Source organism: Marmota marmota, unplaced genomic scaffold (assembly GCF_001458135.2).
Source record: "Marmota marmota marmota unplaced genomic scaffold, marMar, whole genome shotgun sequence".
Lineage (NCBI taxonomy): Eukaryota > Metazoa > Chordata > Mammalia > Rodentia > Sciuridae > Marmota > Marmota marmota.
Genome location: NW_026000141.1, coordinates 321,984 through 327,983, shown reverse-complemented (window position 1 = coordinate 327,983; position 6,000 = coordinate 321,984). Strand labels below are relative to the sequence as shown.

Genomic DNA, 6,000 nt, shown 5'->3' with positions numbered 1-6,000 from the left:
GGAGGGAAAATTTGCATCTTGACAAGCATCACCTAGCACAGCTATTTCCCAGTCCAGTTTTCCCAGTCCAGCAACAGGTACCAGGATATTTTCTTTAGGGTGATCCCATCTGTCTTTTAGAAAAAATTCAAAATTTCTTTTTGATTAGTTCAAAATCCAGGCAGAGAACTGCACTTCCACTTTCTTACTCTTACTGAGGTCACCCAAGCCTCCCCGGCAGCCCTTGTGCAGCTGAGAGGGGGTCAGTGGGAGGCACCAGTGTTGCTGGATTGCCTTCTTGGCCCTAGGCATCACTGCCTTGCTGTTCCTAGCTACTGAAAGTGCTGTGGCTGGCTGTTTTCCTCCAGATGGCACCCGTGGCAGATATGTCCTCAACAAGCTGCCTGCCCTGCCCCCACTGCTCTCAGGGCTCCATACACACTGGGCTCTGAAGGTCTTCAGCTGCAGCTTGTTATCTTGCAGTGGTCTTCAAGAAGTGACTGATGTTGCTTTCAAGTATATCAATTAACAATAAAGTGATTAAATGTACATTTTCATGGTATAATTAACAAATTTGCATTAATGTAAAGCAAAACATTCTTAGGATTTGTCAAACTAATATTGAGTGTTATCTTTGTAGTATGTGAAGATTGATGTCAAAATATTGTTTGTAATTTATAAATTTATGTTGCTTCTAAATGTATCTTCCTTACTTGTGTTAGGTTGTATAAATAATAAAACATTTTAAGGGGAAATGTTTCATAATGCAGTACCCATAATTATATTTCCTCCTGGATCTGGTGTACAAATGTATATTTTTTCTTTGCCTTGAGTTTCTGTCTAGTTTGCTTTTTGCTAGTGTAACGGAATACCAGACAGAATGTGAATGCTGGGAGCAATTCAAACCATAGCTGCCTACAGCACAGTGTGTAGCAGGTGATACCAAGGTATGGTTATTCACGTCTATTCATCTGGTGGTAGACTTATGATCCACATACACACATCACCCATATTAGTCTCAGTTTGTTTTCTTTTTCTATAATAAAATGCCTGAGACCAGGTAATTAAAAAAAAAAAAGAAACTTATTTGTCTCCTGGTTCTGGAAGCTGGGGTGTCCAAGAGCATGGCCCTTGTGTCTGGTGTGGGCCTTCTTACTGCATCACAATAGAGTAAATTCATTATCACATCTCAAGACTAAGTAAGCATGCTAGCAGGGGTCTTACTTCCTCTTCCTACAAAGTCACCAATGCCATCTTGGGCAGCCCCTTTATCATGTTCTTATCTAATCCTTATTATATGTCAAAGGTCCTACTTCCCAAATATTAGAAACAGAGTTTAGGGATTAAGTTTCCAATATGTGAAATTTGGGGATCAGGGATACATTTAAAACATGTCAATATCTTACCAAATCATTTATTCTCTGACACTGTCTATACCTGGACATCAGAGATATATGTAAATTGACAGGTCTGCAGTATAAGTTGGTTGGGTGGATGGGAGAAGATTTATTTTCAAGTATTTTATTTTTTTTTTATTTTAGACGGATACAATTTACTTATTTGTATGTAGTGCTGACAATTGAACCCAGTGCCTCACATGTGCTAGGCAAGCGCTCCACAACTGAGCTGCAACCCCAGCTTCTATTTCCAAGTATTTTTGAGGTTATTATGAATGAAATACTTTTCCTGATTTCTTTTTCTGCAAATGCATTATTGGAGAAGAGGAAAGCAATTAATTTATGTATTTTGGTCTTTTATCCTGCTACTTTGTTGAATTTTTTATCAACTTTAGAAGTATTCTGGTGGAGTTTTTTTGGGACTTCTAAATGTAGGATCTTATCAACAGCAAACAGAGATAATTTGACTTCTTTTCCTAATTTGTATCCCTTTAATTTCCTTCTTTTGTCTGGTTGTTCTGGTTAGAGTTTCAAGGACTATAGTGTATAGTAGTGGTGGAAGTGGATACCCTTGACTTGATATTGATTTTAGAGGAAATGTTTTTAGTTTTTCTCTGTAAGATGATGTAGACCTTTGTAATATATAACCATTACAGTATTGAAATAATATACTTATAACATTACTTATTATTATTATATATTAGGGGACCACACCATGAAGAAGCATCCTAAGGGCTGAAAGTGAGTCTGAAGGGCTGTCCCTCCTCTCTCTGTCCCCTGTGGATAAGTGCTGCTTTGCACACCAAAATCTCCTCCAGCAACAGCCTGGAGCTAAGGATAATTTTCATAATGGGCAGCAATCTCTTAGGTTGGAACAAGAGAACTTGGAGAAGCCAGCCCAGCCTAGGCCTCAGGATGCAGACTCAGAGGAACCTCTACCATGGTCTGTACCCGTCTCCTTCTAGGGCTTATCTCTTACTGCACAGGTTCTTCCTCAAGGGACCCACCCATGAAGCCCAGGGCTCTGGGACCAGCCTGGAGCTGGCTCTCAGCTCAGCATGACCCTGACTGTGAGGGCAGTATGCTCAGGATTTCAGCCCTACACTTACTTACTTGATGCTGTGAGTCTGAGAGGGCCAGGAGAGAGGAGCTGCTGCTCACCTGCTCAATAACACCATCCTCCAGTCAGCCCATGGGATATGGACTGACACTCATGGGAGGGGGCTCCCTGAAAGCCCAGAGAGTCCTTGAAGTAAGTCTGGGTTAGGCAGGCAGGAAATCCTTTGGAAGACTTCCTCAATGTTAATCCCCTCTCTCCTTTTCTCTCTGTAGAGTCGCCTTGGCCTCCTCTGACCTGACTCAGCCATCCTCAGTATCTAGCCATCAGTAAGACAGCTAGTATGACCACTCTGAAGGCAATTTTGGCTGTAAGTATGCATATTAGTACCAGCAGAAGCCATGCCAGGCTCCTTTACTTGGCAAATATTATGATGGCAAATGACATACACTATACTTGGTCTGATTTCAGGTTCTAATATGGAAAACCCAGCCACCATGACCACCATCAGGACCCAGGTCACAGATGAGATTACTTCTCTGCCACAGCACATGGCAGTAGGAGCACCTGGCAGTGACTCAGTAGTGACACAGAAAGGCACATGAGACAGGAAACACCTGCCCAGCCTTACTCTGTTTACCACGCACTGAGCCACGGGCATGACCTTGGTCTCCACTCAGCTGGTTTACCACTACACCCAAGCTATAGAAGAAGAGTGCAGAGACTTACTGGAAATTTGGTTATCCCGAAGGACTTGTTAAAGCCAGGTGAAGAAGTGCATTCCTGTAACCCCAGTGACCCAGGAGGCTGAGATAGAAGGATTGCAAATTTAAAGACAGCCTCAGAAACTTAGGAATGCCCTGAGCAACTTAGAAAGACCTTATTTCTAAATGTAAATATAAAAGAAGGTCTGCATTTGTGGCTCAGTGGTTAAGCACCCCTGCGTTCAAACCCCAGTACCAAAAGAAAAGGAAAAACAAAATAAACATTTTTTAAATTTTAAGTTCAAAATCATATCACTTTCACCCAGAAGCAAATAGTTCCCAGTTTTCTGGATAGAAAGTGTCTCTAGAGGACCTGGTTCCTGAATTATACACCTACACTCTCTTCCCTCCATTTGAACAGAGTGTGTCAGGAGAAGAACCTATTTCTGACCTTCCTTTGATAAGTTGGCCTTGCCAGAGAAGATAAAAAATTGTGAGCCCTGTAGGATGGCATGGACAAGGTGACACATGCTGACTTGCCCATGCCAGTTCTCAGTGTCTGAGAACAAGGTTATCCAACAGCTCATAAATTAAGTGTGCACATGGGCCTTAGGTGTGAGCAAGGACCCCCATATTCCCACATCCAGGAAGAAATGCTCACATGCCTCTTAAATCCCATCAAAACTAAACTGTGTAGCATAAAAGCAAGTACATGTTTTGAAAGAGCGACTGGACAAGGCTCCTCATCAGAGAAGTGCCCTTTTATTGAGGAACAGCTCTGCATATTTATAGAGCTTGGGCGGTTTGACAGTTACAACAGTTTGGCATGGGGCACTTTCTAATTGGTGGGTAAGGATAAGGGGAGTCAGCAGGGCTAGTCTGATTGGTGGGTAAGGATCAGGAGAGTGAGCAGGGCTCACCATTGGGCAGCTCTTCTCGGGATGGGGAAGTTAGTCTTTGGAGCCAGGGTGACTCCCAACATGTTTGTCCTTGTGAAGGGATGAGTACATCCCTGTCTGTACTCATTTCTTAGTGTACTCCCCTAGGAGGAGGGAAAATGGCACCAAATAATGCAAAGACGGGTCCATGAAAGAGATTAAGAAACCAGAACATGTGAATGACCATGGGATTCAGCCCTAATCTATGGCTAGCCTTTCAATGCTTTTAAAGGTATTTTAAAAAAAATTGTTCCAATTAGTTTTACATGATAGGAGAATACATTTTGACACTTTGTACACAAATGAAGCACAGCTTCTCATTCCTCTGGCTGTATATGGTGCAGAGACACACCAGTAGCATAATAATTCAGGTTTACAAGGTAATAATGTCTGTCTCATTCCACCATCCTTCCCAACCCCACATCCCTGCCACTCTCTTCTGCCGAATCCAAAGTTCTTTATTCTTTCCTCCCCTCTACCCCTTAATAGATCAGCATTCACTTATTATCAGAGAAAACATTTTATTAGGATTGGCCTATTTTGCTTAACATGATATTCTTGAGCTCCATCGATTTTGCGGCAAATGCCATAATTTCATTCTTCTTTAATGATGAGTAATATTCCATTGTGTAGGTATGCCACATTTTTTATTCATTCATCTGTTGAAGGGCACCTAGGTTGGTTCCATAGTTTAGCTATTGTGAATTGACCTGCTATAAACATTGATGTGGCTGCATCACTGTAGTATGCTGATTTTAAGTCCTTTGGGTATAAACTGAAGAGTGAGAATGCTGGGTCAAATGGTAGTTTCATTACAAGTTTTCTGAGGAATGTCCATAGTGCTTTCCATATGGTTGCACATAATGAACTCAAAAAACTTAATCAATAAATGGGCTAAGAAACTGAACAGACACCTCACAGAAGAAGAAATACAATTGATCAAAAATATATAAAAAATTCAACATCTCTAGCAATTAGAGAAATGCAAATCAAAACTATTCTGAGATTTCATCTTACTACAGTCAGAATGGTAATTATGAAAAATACAAGCAACAGTGAAAGTTAGCAAGGATATAGGGGAAAAAAGATATGATGACAATTCTTTAATAAAAAACCAACTTGCCTGTGTGAAAATTATGAGCTCAGTGCAGCCAACTGTTTCTGTGGACAACTGTTTTTCTAGAATGTCCTAAAGTAAAGATTTACTTAGGTAGTATTTACTCCTGCATCATCTTGAACACAAGTGTTCTGGGCTAGTCATTGAAGCTGACACAGGTGGCCTCAGTCCTCAGCACCAACACACACTCACTGTGGGATGACTCACTGCATATGCAGGCCTCTCCCTCTGCTCTTGCCAGACCCTGCAGAGGAGACTAGGCCCAGAGTTATGACCAGAAGATTCTCTGACCCTGCTGCAGGCCAGCTATGTGGGCACTATAGCAAACAACCCCAGAGGTTGTCAGTGATCATGAGACAGGGAGGAGGATGTGAGGTTTCTCCAAGAAAACCGATACATAACCATGAGCAAGGCTGAGAGGGGCTGGGACAGCCAGCCCAGTCCTGCAGGTTTTATCTACCTTTGGATGGAAATGACATTGTGAGGGAGCCCCCAGGGGAGTGCTGTTGTGGGATACAGACTGGGTGAATGTCTTCCCCCACCGGGTCAATGGCTGCCTGAGCTGGAGTGTGATCCTCCCTGCGGGAGCTCCTTGTCTGGAGCACTTTCAGGCTCCTCCCACTCTCTGTAGGGCTCCTTCTCTCACACCACCCTTACTCCTTTGCTCACCTCATTGGTCTTCACTCCATGGATCCTTGTCCCAAGCCTTCCCTTCTGCATACGCAGACCTCTCCCTCTGCTCTTGCCAGACCCTGCAGAGGAAACTAGGCCCAGAGTTATGACCAGAAGTCTCTGACCCTGCTGCAGG

The 6,000-nt window shown here is 42.7% G+C and overlaps 1 protein-coding gene, 1 pseudogene and 1 gene segment (V, D, J or C); all 3 read right to left on the bottom strand.

The window, feature by feature from the left end:
• The window catches only part of LOC107159017, an 856-nt pseudogene extending 565 nt beyond the window's left edge, over positions 1-291 (bottom strand).
• The window catches only part of LOC107159025 (immunoglobulin lambda-1 light chain-like), a 738,922-nt gene that overhangs the window by 444,509 nt on the left and 288,413 nt on the right, over positions 1-6,000 (bottom strand). The gene's annotated exons all lie outside the window — the stretch shown is intronic.
• The window catches only part of LOC107159024, a 587,419-nt gene that overhangs the window by 438,882 nt on the left and 142,537 nt on the right, over positions 1-6,000 (bottom strand).